This window comes from Manis javanica, chromosome X, assembly GCF_040802235.1.
Source record: "Manis javanica isolate MJ-LG chromosome X, MJ_LKY, whole genome shotgun sequence".
NCBI classification, from domain to species: Eukaryota; Metazoa; Chordata; class Mammalia; order Pholidota; family Manidae; genus Manis; species Manis javanica.
This window is the reverse complement of record NC_133174.1, coordinates 5,522,771-5,540,978: the sequence shown is the minus strand read 5'-3', so window position 1 is coordinate 5,540,978 and position 18,208 is coordinate 5,522,771. Positions and strand designations below refer to the sequence as shown.

At 48.0% G+C, this 18,208-nt stretch overlaps 1 protein-coding gene across 4 annotated transcripts in view; it reads right to left on the bottom strand.

Annotated features, from left to right (window-relative positions):
* The window catches only part of CLCN4 (chloride voltage-gated channel 4), a 58,050-nt gene extending 40,960 nt beyond the window's left edge, over positions 1-17,090 (bottom strand). For 2 of the 4 annotated variants that reach the window (XM_017667402.3, XM_017667404.3), the window contains exons 1-2: positions 16,918-17,087; positions 15,517-15,770 (exon numbers count right to left, since the gene is read on the bottom strand). The gene's annotated coding sequence lies outside the window, so the exon portion shown is untranslated. Of the gene's footprint in view, positions 1-15,516; positions 15,771-16,917 lie in introns of all 4 variants that reach the window. The other 2 variants (XM_037013445.2, XM_017667405.3) reach the window with 2 other exon arrangements.
* Positions 17,091-18,208: the final 1,118 nt, after the last annotated feature.

Below are 18,208 nucleotides of genomic sequence, written 5' to 3'. Positions count from 1 at the left end.
TTCTAACTAAAATTAGGGCTTAACTAAATAAGGAGAACACCCCATCCCAGGCTAATTAGGCTTATCAGCATATCTGATCAAAAACCAAAAATGTCAGGCCCAAACCTGTGCCTTCTAGCTTGCTGTTTCCTTTACCTTGAACTTGCCTGTCCTGTCTGGAAAGCTCCTATTCACCCTCCAGAACTCTGTTCTTTTTTACCCTATCCATGCAGTGTGCACTAGTTTCCGCAGGGAGAGTTGGACCTTCCTCCTCGGTGATCTAACAGCATTTTTTTCTTCTTAAATTGTGATTTAAAAAAAACATGAGATCTACCCTCTTACCGAACGTTTAAGTGGCCAGCATAGTGCTGTTAACTATAAGCAGAATGGTGTACGGCACATCTCGAGGTAGTTTTCATCTTGCATAACTAAAGCTTTATACCCACTGAACTGCAACTCTCCATTTTCCCCTCCCAGCCCCTGGCAGCCACTACTGCTTCCTGCTTCTAGGAGACGGACTACTCTAGGTGCCTCCTCTAAGTGGGGTTATGCGGTACCTGTCTTCCCAGAATTGGCCTATTTCCCTGAGCACAATGTCCTCCAGGTCTATCCATCTGTTGCAGATGGCAGCATTTCCTGCTTTCCAAAGGCCACTCTGTTAGATACGTTTTCTTTCTTGAATAAGTTCTGCATCCAGTGTTGTCAGTACCCCACCCATATCCCTCAAAACCTTCTAGTAAGCTACATCTGATTTCCAACCTATCTCTATGCCTGAGGTCATTGCTTCAGGACCCACACGAGGTGGCTCTGAATGGCATGCCTGAAGTGCATCCTTGGGAGCAGGTCCTAACCGATGACTCTCGGGAACTGCAGTATGAATACCCCTACTCCTTTGTCCCTTAACAGGATCATTTCAGAAAGGCATGTGTTTTAGTATCTGTGCAGAAAAGACTGACCTCTGCAGGCTGGAGACTGTTCTCCTTAGGAAGGCCTGCTTGTAAGGTTGGCACTTGGCTGGCATCTGGGAACCTGGACTTCAGGAGGGCACCCACCATTCCCAGAGCAGGTGAGAATGGCTCTCTGTCCCTACACAGGTTTCCAGAGAATGTGATTTACGATGAACCCCTGCTCTCCTTCTGGGGGTCTGGTGTTTGGTGGGCGCTAGGTGGAGGATGCCTGCAGGACCAGGCCCTAGTAAAAATCCCAGGCCCTGAGAATCTAACAAACCCTCAGGTGACAACACTTCACACGTGTTGTGTCAACTCACTGCGGGAGTAGTAGAGTATGTCCTGTGCGACTCCACTGGGAAAGGACTCTGGGAAAGGACTTTGTCCCTGGTCTCCTCCACACTCCGCCCTGAGAGCCTTTCCCTTTGCCAACTGCTTTCTATGCTTTCCCTGTGATAAACCACAGCTGTGAAGGCGGCTATATGCTGAGTCCTGGGAATCCTCCTGGTGAGCCCAGAGGTGATCTTAGGGGACCCCTGGCACAGCAGGCACCATTCCCTAGAGTCTGCAAGCGTGCAGTGGAGCTGCTTCAAGAGCCCCTGCACAAACTCCGCACCCCAGAATCCTGCCTCAGGGCCCGCTCGCAGGAGACGGCAGACGAAGGCAGTGCCCTGTGGCATTTTCTCCGGAAGACCCAAGAGTGGTTTTTACGGCCCTGTACAAATGGACAACATTTTCTATGACCCAGGCCAAGCAAAAAGTCATCAGAAACCACACCAAAAGCAAGAGCCACGAAAGAAAACCAAAAAGGATTCATTGTGCTAATAATGGGCAAAGTAAAACTTGCCATCCATACAAGAACTCAGGAAAACTCTGATACCCTTTATTGACTACAACAGACTAACAGCTGTGCTGAGGCCTCTGGCAGCTCCTGGACAGTCTGAGCGCCGACAGTGGCCTGTTGTACACTCCTCAGCGGATGAGCTGACTAGAACATTTACTATAGGAAATCCTGCTGTACACAAAGATATAAACTGCTGGACTACAATCCCACGGATACAGAAAGCTCAACAAACCCCAAGCCCCCCAAAAAAGAAATTACACCAACACATAGCATAAACAAATTGTTAGAACCAGTGAAAAGAAGGATATCTTAAGAGCAGTAAGAGAAAAAAGATACATACATACAGAGAAAACTAGTCAACTATACACAACTATGAGGATGAACAACGTACCACCGCAAACACAGACAAGGATGATGCCTTCAAGCCTACTGTCAAGTGAAGCCAGACACAAAGGAATACAAGAGTCCATTAATATAAAGTTTCAAACAAGCAAAATGAATCTGTGGTAGCAGACACTCTTGGGCTGCGGAGTGACTAAACGGGGACATGTGGGTGGCTTCTGGGGGCTGGTCGTGTTCCATTTCTGGGCCTGGGCACCGGTTACTCAGGTGTGTTCACTATGTGAAAATTCATCAAGTTGAGCACTTCTGTTCTACACACTTTTTGGCACATGCATTTCAATAAAATGTTTATTGAAGGCAATCCAAAAAAGCCATCAGCTGGAATTAAATCTCACCGCCTCACTTCACAGAAGTTAGATGTTTAGCTGCCATGAGGCAACGCTTCTCTGAAGTGCCCGTGAAATACTTCCTCTTTTACAATACCTCTCGCATCATCTCTTTCCAAAATGATCTCCCACCAAAGTAATCCAGATCACAGTCTGAACCCTCAGGCACTGGGGTTGCACACCCACTGTGCATACAGTGTGCAGACGACATGGGCCACACACTGCATTACAAGCCGGAGCACGTTTTGCCAGTGTGGGAGGGAAAGAAGAGATGCTCACGTAGAAACTTAACATCCCACATGTGCAAATGCTGGGTGCGTAAAGTGACGGCCAGACATCCAAACCCCACTGGCATATGGGGGCTAGTCTATTGAAGTCTCCAGGCTATGAACACAAACACAGAGATACTCATTTTCATGAAACATAGGGGGTTGTCCATTTACTTAAAATCAGTATACTCAAGCTCATCATCAATATGCCCTAATTTAAAATCAATAAATCTAAACCTTGCATGAAGCTCCTCTCCTGTGCAACCCAAGAGAGAGAGACAGACAGACACCACACATGAACAAAAATGGAGCAATCGGAGGAAAGTGGAGCTTCAGAAGAGGGAGGCAGCCGCAGCCTGGGGAGCTCCCTCAAGGAGCAGCCAGCACTAGGCCCCCAGTCCCAGAAAACTCTGGGCTCTTTCCAGCTGTATTTGTTATCTGATGCTACACAACAAATTACCCCAGACCTTAGCAGTTTACAACAGTAAACGTGTATGGTCTTACACAATTTCTCTATATCAGGAATTTGGGAGCAGCTTGGTTGGGACTTTCTGGCTCAAGGTGTCTAAGGAGACTGTGGCCAAGCTGTCAGCTATGGCTGCGGTCATCTGAAGGCTAGAGAAAGGCAGGGACCCATTTCCAAGTTGGCTCCCAGACACAGCTGGCAAGTTGGTGCTTGCTATTGGTGGGAGGCCTCGGTTCTGCTCCATCCAGCATCTACATAGGACTGCTTGAGTGGTTCTCAGGACATGACAGCTGGTTTGCCCCGGAGCAGGTGCTCCAAGGGAGTGAGGTGGAAGCGGCAGAGTCTCTTGTTACCTAGCCCTAGAAGTCACACAGCATCCCTTCCATGGTGTCCTCTGGTGGCACAGATCAGCCCTGAGTGACCACAGTGGGAGGGGTCGGCATGGGCACAAATACCAGGGGGCAGGGGCACTGGGGCCCAGTTAAAGCTTTTCAGCTCACCTCTACCACCTGAAACCCCACCACCTTCAAATTCATTTGAGATAATGGAGTCTCACTCTTGAGGATGCAGATACCTTGAACATTCATTCACGCCTCCCGGCCAATCCTCCAGCCCCAAGCTGGGCTCCCCACACAGAGAAGACCAAGCAGCACTGACAGTGAGAGGAGCCCTCCGGTAGCCACATGACCAATGACAGTCCCAAAGAGAGGGAAGCTCAGAGCTAAAGGCCGGGCAGAAAGAGCTGTGAGAATTCAGCTTTGGCTGTTTCAAAATTGTGCCTGGAGCCGGCAAGGCTGGAAGAAGAGCCATGTCCTCTCCCTCCATCCTCGCCAGTGCCCCCCACCCGCAGCACACAGTGCTCCCTTAGCTATAGTCTGGCTTCCGCAGGGCGGGAGGCCGGCGTGGGCTGGGACCCCTGCACGGCATGCTCTCCACAGCCCCGGGGACATGCTGGCCCATCTTGGAACAGAGCCTGCATGGTGGAAAGGAGATGAGGCTGACTACATGCGGCCATGGGTGACACAATGGACTTTCAGTATTCTCACGTCCCCACCACCGGGGGCAGGGAGAGAGGGCATTAGGCCTCTGTGTTGCTGGTGCTAAGGGCCAAGGACTTAGAACTGCCCCCCCCCCAGAGACTCCTTCTCACAATAATAACAAGACAACTTTTTATAGGGTTCGCTGGGTGCTGGGTGCCATTCTAAGCACTGCAGACATATTCAGTTGTTAGGGCTCTTGACACTCTCTGAATTAAATACTGTCACCCTCAGGCCACATTACAGGTGAGCAGACTGAGGCAGAGGCGAGGGTAGGCCATGGGTTCAGGTCTTACAGACAGTGAGCAGGTGGCCACATTCCAGCCAGGCCCTGCGGCCCTTGCTCTCCCACAGCCTGGCAGGCCTGGGTCCTCTCAGGACCCGAGGGCTGCCTGCTCCCTGGAGAGCGTGCTGCCGCCAAGCCTCTCCTGAGCTGCGCAGAGGCCAGCGGCTACTCGCCACTCTCTGGCCTCTAGCTGGGCAGGACCTCCACTCCCCCGACCCCGCGGCGCTTCCCTAGGGCTGTCCAGCTGGAGGCCCACAGACCGGCTGGCTCAAATGAGAGAAACGTATTGCCTCACAGCTCTGGAGGCCAGAAGCCTGGGATCACGGGGTTGCCTGGGTTGCTTCCTTCTGGGGGCGCCAGGGGGGCCTCCATCCCAGGCCCCTCTCCTTGGCATGCAGATGGCTGTCCCCTCCCTGGGTCCCTTCAAGTCGCCTTCTCTCTGTGCCTCCCTCTCTGTACTGAAATTTCCTCCTCTTACAATGACATGAGTCATCCTGGATCGGGTCCCACCCTAATGCTCTCATTTAACTTGATTACCACTAAAAAGATCCTATCACCAAATACGGTTACATTCAAGGTACTGGGGTACCTCAACATATGAATTTTGAGGGACACAATTCAGCCCGTAGCAGCTCCTGAAGATAATGCTGGCGGGAAACATGGCTCTGTGTCCCTCCCTCTCCCGGGACCTCCTGACTGACCTTCTATTGACCATTTTCCTCCGACCCAACCTATTCTCTGCTTATATGGGGTACAGCCCCTCAGGGATAAGTAAGATCTAAACAGACCTTCACGACTGGCAGCTCTGTAAAGGTCAGACACAGTGAGTCACCAAACATGGCCTTGAGGTGTTCCTCGAATGAGGCTGCAGGGAAGACGGCCTGGGGTGACTAAGCCTATCTATCTGGGGCACCAAGCGGAAGGCTTTCTCAAAGTCTTGGCCAAAGGGGTGCTGGCAGAGGCATGCCTCAGCTAAGAGGAAAAAGAGCTGGTCCTTAATCGCTGTGGCCAGCCTTCCCATCTCCTAAGCACAAAGCCCTGCCACCCGGCTAGCACCACCAAGGGGCCCAGCGGCGGGGACAGCAAGTGTCGCATTTGGCCAGAGAAACCCAGAAGGCCAACAAAGAACGAGGCCCAGGTAAGCGCCGTCAGCCCAGAGAGAAGTGTGTAAAGAGCGCTGGGCACAGAAGCGAGTGAGCAGGGCCCCAGCCCCCACGGCAAGGAGCGGACTCCCGTGGGGATACGGCGAATGCAGCGTCCGTGGGCGACTCCCCCTCGGCCCAACACTGACCGACCCGGCGCCATCCTTGGGGGGCCAAGCGCCTGTCCCCAGCCCTCTGCCCTTACATGACTCCAGGAGGCGCTACAGGGAAGGCGCCTGTCTCACACTTCCATCAATGCACCCAGCGGCCAGGCCGGGCTCCTCCCCCACAGAACGGCATGAAGACCCCCACTGCAGCAAGCAAGCACCTCCGGGAGCAGCACTGCAGAGGGAAGCGTGTCGGGGAGGGCCGACAGCAGGGCGATGGCGGAGGACGCCCGGCCTCGCATGGGGAGCTGGAACACGGTGACCACAGGCTGTGAATGAGCTGGGCTGGCACACATGTGCCCTCCAGGCCTAGAGTAGAGCCAGTTCAGATTTGGATGAGTGTGGCAGGCTCCAGGGGCAGCGAGAAAGCTGTGTACGGATATGATCACGACCCCAAGAATCACAGCCATCAAATGGCAACCCAAGGCCTTGGGTGACTCCATCCACCACAGGACGGCTGCAAGGAGAGCCTTTCGAGTATCATCTGTGAAATGCACATGCTGTCCCTGCAAACTGCCACCCATCGAGGGTAATACTGTCCCTGACCCAGCTGCAAGAGGTGACATGCACAGCCTCCATGGCTTCTATGTCAAAATGCTGTATTACACATTCACAGTTTCACCTCACCAAGGCCTGCCCTGGCACCTAGCACAGCATTGATGCTAAGTAAATTAGAGGCATGGACCAGCTCTAACTGCCACCTCACTGGCCACCCCACTTGCTCTCAGCCACCTCTGACTCCTCTTACAGCTGCCAGTCATCCTTTCAAACACAAGTCCCTATGTGTTGCTCCTCCACCCAAAAGTATCCAATGGCTTCTGTTAATCTTAGAATAATTCAGGGCTAGTGCCACTCCTGCCAAATCCCCAAGTGGTCTGCCCCCAGCTACCCCTGTGTACGTTTTTCCACCATGTGTCCTCTGGATTGCTCTTCTCTGGATACTCCTTGCTATTGCTCCAATGCACCCAGCCCTCCCTTGCCCCAGGGCCCTTGCACTGGCTATTATTCAGCCCTGAACACTCAGCCCCCTTGATGTTCACATGGCTCTCACTTCATTCAGGTTGCTGTTCACATGTTAGCCCCCAGGGAGGCCTTTGCAGCCTGTATAGCTAGCATTCTGAATCCATCTCCTTCCGCCCTTTGCATCCTCCCCTTTTTCACCAGAGAGCACAACCTAGAGAGTCCTTTTCTCTTTCCTCAACTCAAGTATCAGTTCCACAAGAACATGAAGCTTGTCATTTGGGTCCATGGTGCATCCCATGGCCTAGACTGGCAGGTCTCAACTGGGGGTAACTTACCACCAAGGGACATCTGGCAATGTCTGGAAATTGGCTGCCACTCCTGGGGCAGGACAGTGGTTGCTTCTGGCATCTAGCAGGCCGAGGACAAGGATGCTGATCAATCTCCCACAATGCACAGGATGGCCCCACCACTGAGAATCATGTGGGCCTAATGTCCACAGCATCAGGTTGAGGAACCCTGGCCTCAACACGTAGCAGGCCCCCAGCAAATATTTGCTGAACAAGGAGGATGAGGGAGTGAATGAACGAACGAATGAATGCTGAGGCTCATGTCTTACGGAAATGCATTTGCAGTTCTCACGGGATCGATGGCCTTTCCTCCGGATACTGATACTTCCCTTACCTTTCCAGTCAACAAACATTTAAGGAATGCCTACTCTGCCAGGTGTGCCATCTACAGTGGCAACTAGGGCATGCACCATCGCTGCCCTCACAGACCCTTGAGTGGAGAAAAGAACATTCTGTACCAGGCATCAAGGGACCTGGGTGGTTCCCCAGCTCTATCACTATCAGTCACAAGACCTCAGGCAAGTCACCTGACTCCTCCAGACATCTCTTCCTCATTCATAAAATATAATGTTGTTTTGATTTTGAAGCTTACTTTCAACACCTAAATTCTGTGCATTTAATGAATCCCAGAGGATCTTTTCTGCTAGCATGTTTACTTTCATAATACCATTGGTATTGATTACAAAAGCTTGAGTAATCCAGATGTCCCTTAATAGGGGACTGGTTAAATACAGTGCCACACCGGCCACATGATGGCATGCACTATGTGCACATGGATGTGAAACAGTCTCTAACTAATAGTAGGCAGAGAAGTGGGATATACCGAGTACTGACACTTTTCTCTAAAAGTGCTATTCACAAGAAAATGGAAAGAATCAATTACATGAAACAATGTAGATGAACTTCAAAATCATGCTGAGTGAAAGAAATCAAACGTAGAAGTGTACATATTGTAGGATTCTGTGCCTATGAAGTTGAAAAGTGGGCAAACGTAAACTGTGCTGCCAGAAATCAGATCGCTAGTTGCCCCAGAGTGGAGCAAGACAGGGCCTTCTGGGGGTACTGGGATCGTGCTCTGTCAAAACCATCTGAATTAAGAGTTATGCATTTTCTCCATGTAAATTATATCCCAATAAAGCAAAAAAAAAAAAATAGTGGGGGGAGTGCTATCCACGTTCATTGATGGGTATGTCTGCACAGACATTTCCAGAAACCATATATTAGCAAGTTATATAGATCAGAAGCCAAATATAAGCAAGGGGCTGTCTTGGAAGGGGGATCAGGAGACCAGGAATTGGAAGGAAGCTTTGTTTTCTTTGCATAACCTTATACCACTTGAAATTCTCACTACGTGCGTGCAATACAGAAAACAAGTCATTCAAAAAATATTTACCACGCTCTCTAAAGGAACCCCACCATGGCCCTTGAAAAGTTTATCTCCAGCCGTACTCTGAAAATATGGTTCAGCAATGGTTTGCTAACAAAGCCATCCCCCCAGCCAGCACACCTGGGTCTGCTGAAGAGGGAGAGTGTACGAGGGATAGACTGTCCCCATCCATGGAGGGGGAACAAATGAGCCACTGCCACCAACTAACCCCCCTCAGTCTGGTTCAGGGTCACAGCAGGGTAGTGGGGAAGTGGGTAAGCTGGGAATCTCGGCATCCGCAGGCCTCAGCTCCGTGAGATCACAGCACCTGGAGCTCAGGTTAAAAATGCTGCCGCTGCACCTGATCATCTACATTTGCCCTCTTATAGCACTAAACTATGTTTTCTACCTTTATCTTGCATCTACCTACCACTTCAGCATTTTATTAAAAATAATAATAATAATAATAAGGGAGAAATGTGGGATTCACATATAAATCAAGTATAAAAATCAAACAAATAATCATAATTGACCTGATTGTTTATAGTTCATGATGCGTGATCAAAACCGAAAGTTTCTGTGATATGACTGCCCTTGCACTGTTCACCATGTAAGAACTTATTCACTTTGTAAGAACTTGTTCGTTATGCTTCAGAAGATTGGAGACTGTTGAGAATTAGGTTTGGGGTTGATTAATGATTGTGCATTGAGTCCCCTATACAGAATTTTATTGTTGTTAACAACCATATGATCAATAAACAGGAGAGATGCCCTCTCAAAAAAAAAAAAAATGCTGCCGCTGGGCCTCACCCCAAACCTGCTCAGTCAGAATCCCCCACATGTCCAAGAGTCTACGTTTCTTTTCTTTTCTTAAAATGTTTTATTATGAACATTTTCAAATACACAGAACACTACCTGGCAGCATTCAATGACTAGCACCAATCAGACTCAACAGCAGTTCCTCTTTGGCCTTATTTGCCTCATCTCTTTCTGTCTCCATTTAACGGAACCATTTAAAAGTAAATTACTGATCTAGAGCAGTGGTTCTCAAAGTGTGACCTGGAGAGACTTGGGTGTACCCCAAGACCCTTTAGGAGGCCCATGATACCAAAAATATTTTTATAATAACCTTAAATTATTTGGCTTTTTCCATTCTCACTCTCTGTGAATGCTCAGAAGGATTTTCCTGAGGTTACGTGACATGTGATATTGTAACAGACTGAATGTAAAAGCAGGCATGAGAATTCATCCATTCTCCTATTCAGCCATACATCTAAACAAATCTCCAAAAACATTTTTTTTATTTTAAGTAACATTGCTATCATGTCACTTCACCCCTACTTCAGCATGCACCTCTAAAAAGTAAGACCTCTACTTTTCACATACACACATGTGTTAGTTATCTATTGCTGTGTAACAAGTTACCCCAAAACAGGACAGCAGGAAACAAACATCTTACTGATTCTGGATCAGGAATCCAGAAGTGGCTTAGCTGGGTGCCTCCCCCACCACAGGATTATCACAGCTGAAAATACACAGTAGTTTCCTTGTATCATCTAATAGCCAGTCACACAAAAATAACCCAAGTGTCCCCAAATGCCTACTATAGGTGTTTGTTCAGGCCAGGATCCAATCAAGGGCTCCAAGTTGTATCTGGTTATTGTCATGGACTGAACGTGTCTCCCCGCAAAGTCCTATGTTAAAATCCTAACACCAGGGTGATGTATTAGGAAGCATGGTCTTTGGTTGGGCATCAGGGCATGAAAGTGGGCCTCGTGATGGGATCAGTGCCCTATAAGAAGAGACCAGAGAGCTGTTCAGTCTCCTGCTGCATGTGCAGGTGTGAGGCAAAGGGGACCACCTGCAACCCAGCAGAGGACCCTCACTAGCCCCAACCCTGCTGGCACCCTGATTCTGGACTTCTGGCCTCCAGAGCTGTGGGAAATCCGTGTCTGCTGCTGGTGAGCACCTGGTCTCTGGTGCTCTGACTAGGACAGTCAGCCTCTTAGCCTCATCTGATGCAGAATCCCTCTCCTTTTACACTTTCTTTCACAAGTTTGACTTGCAGAGACAAGGCCAAGTGGCCCAGCGAGGGTGCCAGCCCTTCCGAGGCAGGCAGGAGTGGAAGGGCCTGCTCAGGGTCCCAGACTGCAGGCACTCTGTGAGGAAACTGGCCAGGCAGTGGGCGAAGGCGACCGCTGAGTCCCCAGCCTTCTGCACAGAGGTACTTTCTCACTGAAGGCCGGCGGCCCTGAGACCAATTCCTAAAGGACCAGGAAGAGGCAGAGAAGGCAGAGAGGTCACTGAAGGCTAGGGAATCAGACGGGGAGGGGCCACAGTGCTGTCCCAGGCCTGGGGTACAAGAAAAACTCCACAGCCATTCTAAGCTCCCCACCCTCCACAAACACAATAAACATGGCCCATACCTTCAAGGCCACACCATCACTGCTTCCTGTCTCTTGAGTTTTCCAGCTTGCAGACCATCTTACATCCAAGTCCCTCCAAAGAGCCAAGGAAGCAGGACCAGCAAGCACAGTTGGCCCCATTTTATGGAGTTGGCCACCATTCCCAGAGGGGAAGCGATGTAGCCAAAGCACCCTCCAAAGGGTCAGAGCCAGACAGACCTTCAGACTCAGGTGGCATACTGAGGCTTAAAGCATGTGACCACCGCTACCCTGAGGGTGCACACACGTCAGTTCTGTGGGCAGTGGCCTTGGCCTCCTCCGAGCTGCCCACCTCCTCCTTACAACGACTTTGCACTGCACGGGTACTGGTCTCCCACTTGGCAGATAAGGAAAGGAACTCACAGTGTCAGGTCTCCCCCGGGTTCCAAGGTAACACGTACAGTGACACAGTCCAGGTCTGCTGAGCACCCAAAGACTAGAGGCTTCAGCACATGCAGATCCAGTTGTCTCTTTCCCCAACACTTTCCTTCCTGCCATGTCAGCTCCCCAGCTATTACTGGCACACAAACAGGCCTCCGCTTTTGGATAGAAGCTATTTCTGGAACCCCACAGCAGAAAAAAGCTTTCACATTGTATTTTACAATATACACCACATTATGAAAGGAAACCAGATCTCTGACCAAGAGCTCAGCATCAAACAAATCACAGGAAAATGAATTCTAGAATACTGGGGCCAGAAGAACACTTAGAAATCACCTGAATCAATGCTGCTCAACTGGGGCACACGGCTCCCCCAGGGGACAGGGGACAACATCTGGAGATAGTTTTGGTTGTCACAGCTTGGAGGAGGTGTTACTAATATCTAGTGGGTAGAGGCCAGGGATGTTGTGAACACCCTACATTGCACAGGACAGATCCCCAACAGACTTATCCAGCCCCAAATGTCCATGCTGCTGAGGTTGAGAAACCCTGATCTAAATTCCTTGGTTACTCTGAGGACTAGAACACTGAGGCCCAAAGACACAAAGGGACTTATCCAAGGTGACAGTCCCAAAGCCGGAAGTGGAATCCAAGTCTCTATTTTACCATCTTCCCTTCCTCATCTGCTCTGCTCTGCCTAGGGTGGGGCTGGGGAAGAGGGGAGGATGGAGACCCAAGGATCTTAATTCTTGTAGCCAACTTGAACCAAATGAAGAAAATTGCAATGAATAAATTACTGCAGCACCACAGCAGGATGTCCGAACCTGGAAAGAAATGCCACACACAAAGGTATACCATCCATGAAAATTAACTCAAAATGGGTTAAAGATCTGAACATTAAGAACTGAAACCACACGACTCCTAAAGAAAATATAGGCAGTAAGCTCCTTAACATAAGTCTTGGCAATGATTTTCTAAGACACCAAAAGCAAAAGCAACAAAAGCAAAAATAAGTAAGTGGAACAAAATTGAACTAAAAAGCTTCCGCACAGCAAAGGAAACAATCAACAAAATGAAAAGGCAATCTAGGGCATGGCATTCAGAGAAAGTATTTGCAAATCATATATCTGTTAAGGGACTAACATTCAAAACACACGAAGAACTCATACACCTCAACAGCAAAAAGAAATTTGATTCAAAAATAGGCAGAAGACCTAAATAGACATTTTTCCAAAGAAGACATACAGATAGCCAACATGTACATGATGAGATGCTCCATATCACTGAGCATTAGGGAAATGAAATCAAAACCACAATGAGATATCACCTCACACCTGTTAGAAGGGCTGTTATCAAAAGGACAAGAAATAACAAGTGTTGGTGAGGATATGCAGAAAACGGAAACCTCGTGTACCCTTGGTAAGAATAGTAAATTGGTGTAGCCACTATGGAAAACATTACAAAGGTTCCTCAAAAAACTAAAAATAGAAATACCCCATCATCCAGCAACCCCATGTTTGGATATTTATCCAAAGAAAATGAAAACACTAACTCAAAAAGATACATGCACACTCATGTTCACTGCAGCATTATTTACAGTAGCCAAGACATGCACGCAACCTGAGTGTCTATCAATGGATGAATGGTTATAGAAATTCTGGTATCTATACATTGGAATATTATTCAGCTATAAGAAAGAATAAAATCTTGCCATTTGCAACAACGTGGGTGGAGTGCTTATGCTAAGTGAAATAAGTCAGACAAAGACAAATACCACATGATCCCTCTTACATATGGAATCTAAAAAAAAAAAAAAGCAAGCTCATAGATACAGAGAATAGATGGGTGGTGGTCGCCAGATGCAGAGGGTGGAGAATAGGAGAAATAAATTTTTTTTAAATCTGAAGGTTCATTGGAGCCAAAAACCTGAAAATAATTAATGAAAAATGAAGATTAGCTAGCAGCTAGGTAATGAAAATGGCTAGCTTTCGCTCCTTGTAGTGACTGCAGCCGGAAGCCATGTGCCACCAAACCCAGATCAGCCCTAATCCCTCTGGCATGGCACCGACGACAATTTACTAAACAGTTATAAATACTCCGGTGCCAAGCCCAATGCTGGAAATGGAGGAGTGAGTCAGACACAAATCCCTGCCCTCGAGGAGTCCACAGTCTAGCAGGGGGAATCGAAATGAAACATAATAAATAAGTAAATAATGAAAAATAACTTAAAAATACAATGAGATAATTATTACCTACTAGAATGACCAAATTTCTTTTAAAAAACTGAAAATACTCAGGTGCTGGGTATAATTTACATACAATAAGACTCTTTCACTTAAAAAAATAAACAGTGAGACACCACACATACCTACTAGTATGGCTAAAAACTTCTTAAAAATACCACACCACTATATGTCAGCTATACTTCAATAGAAAAAAACTACAATACCGAGGTGCTGGCCAAGGATGCTGAGGAACTGAAATGCTCACACATTGCTGGCAAAAATGCAAAATAGTACACCCACCCTGGAAAACAGCTTGGCATTTTATTATACAGTTAAACATACATTTTTTTAAAAGACTACAGTAATAAAGACATAGATGATAGGTACAGAGATAGAGACAGATTATACAGGACATGGATATGGATATAGATATAATTTTGACACGGACCTCTAGACTGAAATGCATGCAAGTCTGTCTCTCAATACATAGCCAGCTCATCTCCCTACACAGCATTAAGTGCTCAGAAATATTATTTTGATTTTAGCACATGGTAAGTCTTGCTCACTTCACCCACATTTTTCTTTAAACAGGGTTCACTCACACTCTGTCGCTTTTCCCCGTGATGTCTTCTGGGTGGCAAGCTTATAAAAGTCCTAAATTCTCTATTGTTCTTATAGCTTTGTCTGAAATAAGTGACTGGAGCAAATCCACTGAAAATGGGTTGGAAAGTAAAGGAGAGAGAGGAAGTATAATCCCCTTCTTAGAGCCCAAGCCATTTGGGCTGCCTAAGAACACAGTAAACCCAGTTTTTTTTTTTAAAAAAAAAGCTTTATTTAATTATCAACTAAAACAGCACTGCTTTACAGGTCCACCGACAGCTGCTGGTGGGTCAAATTATTCAGGTGTGAATTCTAATACAGTTTAGTGACACCACCGCTTCCAGGGGCGTCATGTTTTACAGGAAAATACAACATTATCCCCCTGAGGGTGCCCTCACGTGTCCTGGCCTGGGGTTGTATTTGAAGGAGAGAAAGGAATGCAAACACAGGTCGGAACTATCAACACTCCATTAAAATCCCACCACCACCACCCTCCTCCAGCTAGAACTGAAAAGTCACCTGACCACCCCCCCACCTCCACCCCACGTCTGCCGCTGAGTCATCAAGCCCTTCTTCCAGCAAGCTGACTTTTCAGCAAGGGAATTAAAAAGAACACTGGGAATCCGTGGGTTTGTGTGTTCATCTCGGTGTCCACCCCCACCCCTTCCTACAGACCATTTTGTTTTTAAAAAGATGTAGCTGAGATCCGCTCCTTCTTACACTTGCACGTTATCTTTGGAGGCTTTATTTTATCTTATTGGATATGGTTATTTTTATCTACCTAAAAGACCTGGAAGAAAAAAATACATTTCTGACATATCCCCTTCAAATGCTGCAACCTTGCAAAATAATGCAAAACTATTTAGATTGCACATCTAGCTCTTTAAATTGCTAACCAAGAAGTTTCCATTCCATTCAAAGAAAAGCAGCTTTTGCTTTGAAGGAAATATAGCTAAATACTAAGGACAAACCCCTGTAAGGAGAACAAATGTGTCACTATTTAAGCACAATGACAGCTGGGAAACAATTGACAGCTGTCTTTGACAGGACCCTTTCTCTCCTTAAAATGCACGTCCTGGTGATCGTTCCAGATTTTTTTCCCTCCTGGGCAAGGGAGGGCCCGGGTGGGCAAGCCGGGACCCTAGTCACGCGTGGGCCTGCACCACCACCACCACCACCACCACCACCACCACAACCACCCCCAGCATGGTGCATGCAACAACTGCAGCAGCCAGAGACCCCACTTCGCTTTCTGGGGGCGCCGACGGGCTGCAGGCCCGCAGGCCGGGACTCCGCCTGCAGAGTCCCCGCCGCGCGCCCCTTACCTGCAGTGCCGCATGGCGCAGCCCTGCCGCCCACCTGCACAGCATCCTAGAGCATCCTTTCTTCGGCGCGACGGCTGCGAGCGCGGTGACGTCACCGGAGGCGGGCCCCACGCCGCCACGTGACGCTGTCGGGAGGAGGCGCGGGGCGCTGGGAAGACCCTGGAAGTCCCGGGAGGCGAGGAGCAAGCGACCGGAGAGTCCCGCTCCGGCTTCCCTTCCGGGCCGTTGGCTTGGTGCGCGCTGCCTGCCTGGCCCTTCAGGAACCACAGAAAACAAACAGCACACAGAAGGAGAAATCCGAATGATTACAGACTCCAAGCATGGAACAGGATTTAAAAAGAGCTAGCAATAAGGGGATTAGTAATGAAAGGAAACAATTTAGTTATTTTTTATAGTCTTCATCAAATGCAGCGAAGAAATAAACATATTTTGTGTAACCCAAAATGACAGTTAAAACAGAATGCACGGGCATGCTCTGCGGAGACGTTCAGGGTCGCTCAAGTCATATATCCAGTAGGATATCAAATACTTTAACTTGAAGCATAGTCATGATGGAATATTATACTAATTGCATTGATGAATATTTTATTTACTCTCAATAGCTACAGTCCAATATTAAGTTGTATTTACCAAAGAAAAAAATAATGACACCACATATTTGTACCATTTACTCAACTATTTATTTAAAATCAAGCACTACTGCATGCGTGTATTTCTACCTGTGTTTTCTTAAATCTTGTGGCCAAGAATTTGATCTCTCAGACATGAAAGAGTACACAATAACTCATTACTTCACGTTTTCTAATTTTTATCACATTCGGGAGAAGTGAGTCATCCTATTACAGAAAATACGTACAATGTCAAATTTTCTCATTCACAACTGAAACAGCCTTAGGTAGAATGCCTCAGAAATTCCCAACTGCAATCATGTTGAAAATTTGAAATGTCATATTTCAAAATTAAGCAGTGCACGTACAGCCACACAAACGGTTTTGAAATGTGAAAAGACAAAAGCCGAGGCTGGTTTCGCTTGTATTCTTTTTCACACAGTTTAGTTTATTTTCACTTGCGTTTAAATCGCAATTCTAACATTCCCTCCCCTCACGCCCCCGAAAGAGATGTGAAATATTGTTTTACAAGCAGGGAAGAGTTACTTGCAATTTATTCCAGCAGCTTTTGCGCCCTTCTCTATTTAACCCGGGGGGGCCTTTTACCACCGTTCCCTCCAGATTAATCACATTTCTGTTCAGGTCAGTCTCCAATTTGGAAATAAACATGGGCCCTTGCCTCCCACGGCGATCTACTATTTTCAACACCGGATTTTGAAAATCAACCATGTGGCCGTGTGCTTTTCTAGGTCACAACTCTGAAGTTTGTTTTTCTGAGTGACAAGCAACTTACCTTTTGCTTCCAGGTTCCTGCGATATAAAGTTAAAACGCTACTGAAATCGCCTGCTCTTGTGTGTTGAGGGTCTAATGGAGACAGAAACGGACTGACCAGCTCACTTTCCTGCCAGAAGCAAATGTCGCTTCCAGCCTTGGGCGCCCGAGGGACCCCGCCGTCCCCACCCCTGCCCTCACCCCTGCCCTCACCGGGCCAGCCTGGGAGCGTCACGTGCTCCGCCCAGCCACTTGGCCCTGCCCCGCCGGCTGGGTCCCCTCCCGGCTCCGGAGGCTGGCAGTGCCGAGCGCGGTCTCCTCCGGCACTGCGTGCGTCCGCGAGCCGAGGGAGCCCCAGCGTCCCCTCCCCTAAGACGCTGGGCAGCCGGACTACTACCCCCGAGCTTCCAAGAATCAATGGGCGGGCGGAGCGGGGAGGGGCCCGGTTGCCTGTGAAACGCCCTCCTGCGGCCTGAAACGGCTCCCTCCCTCCGTGTTCCGGCTTGGCAGAAATGACTCAAAGTAGAGACACCTTCCTCGTCAAGAGGCGGGTTTTTTTGCCAATAGCTTAGTTTCACCTTCTCTTTTCTAGGTGATTGCTCAAGTGCAAAAAACATTACAGCAAACAAGAAATTCAGAAAGACCTAAAACTGGGCCGTGCAATTTTCAAAAGAATGAGAGAACTAATGTCAAGGACCAAAATAGCCAAAATAAAACCAATAAATCACTGAAGTAGTAATTAGTAAAAATGTATCGTGCACATACAGGTTGCCAACCTGGGAGTGCTCCGACCTGAACACGGACCAAGGCACAGGGGTGTGTTACAAAGCGTCTGTAGTGAGGCAGCACTGACTGCTTCTTGTTCTTCACAGCAACTGCGCAATTAAAACATTTTCAGCGGTAACTTTGGGAAACAGTTCAGGTTTTGCTTATCACGTTCAGAGGCCCAGGCAAGAAATGATCCAGGTCGAGTTGTTTGCCTTGCAAAATAAGCTAAATTAAGCTTGGCCTGCCAGACTAAATTGGTTCTGTCTGCTCAGGGAACCTTCCAGATTGGTCTTCGTTTGTTTCTGTTTTAACAGTTTCCCCCTTTGGGCCATTCTCTCAGCAGCCTGGGAGTATGACCAACCACTGTAGCATTATTATTTTTGGTGACCACCGCTGATTGTGTCAGACCGAAAAATCACACAATTGCTGTTTCCATTAGTTGAATCATCAAGCTGGAGGGCCCTGTCCTCACTGTCGTCATCACTCACGTGGTTCTTGTTCATTTCATCCAATTGTCTGATCCTCATGGATACCGTTTGGCATG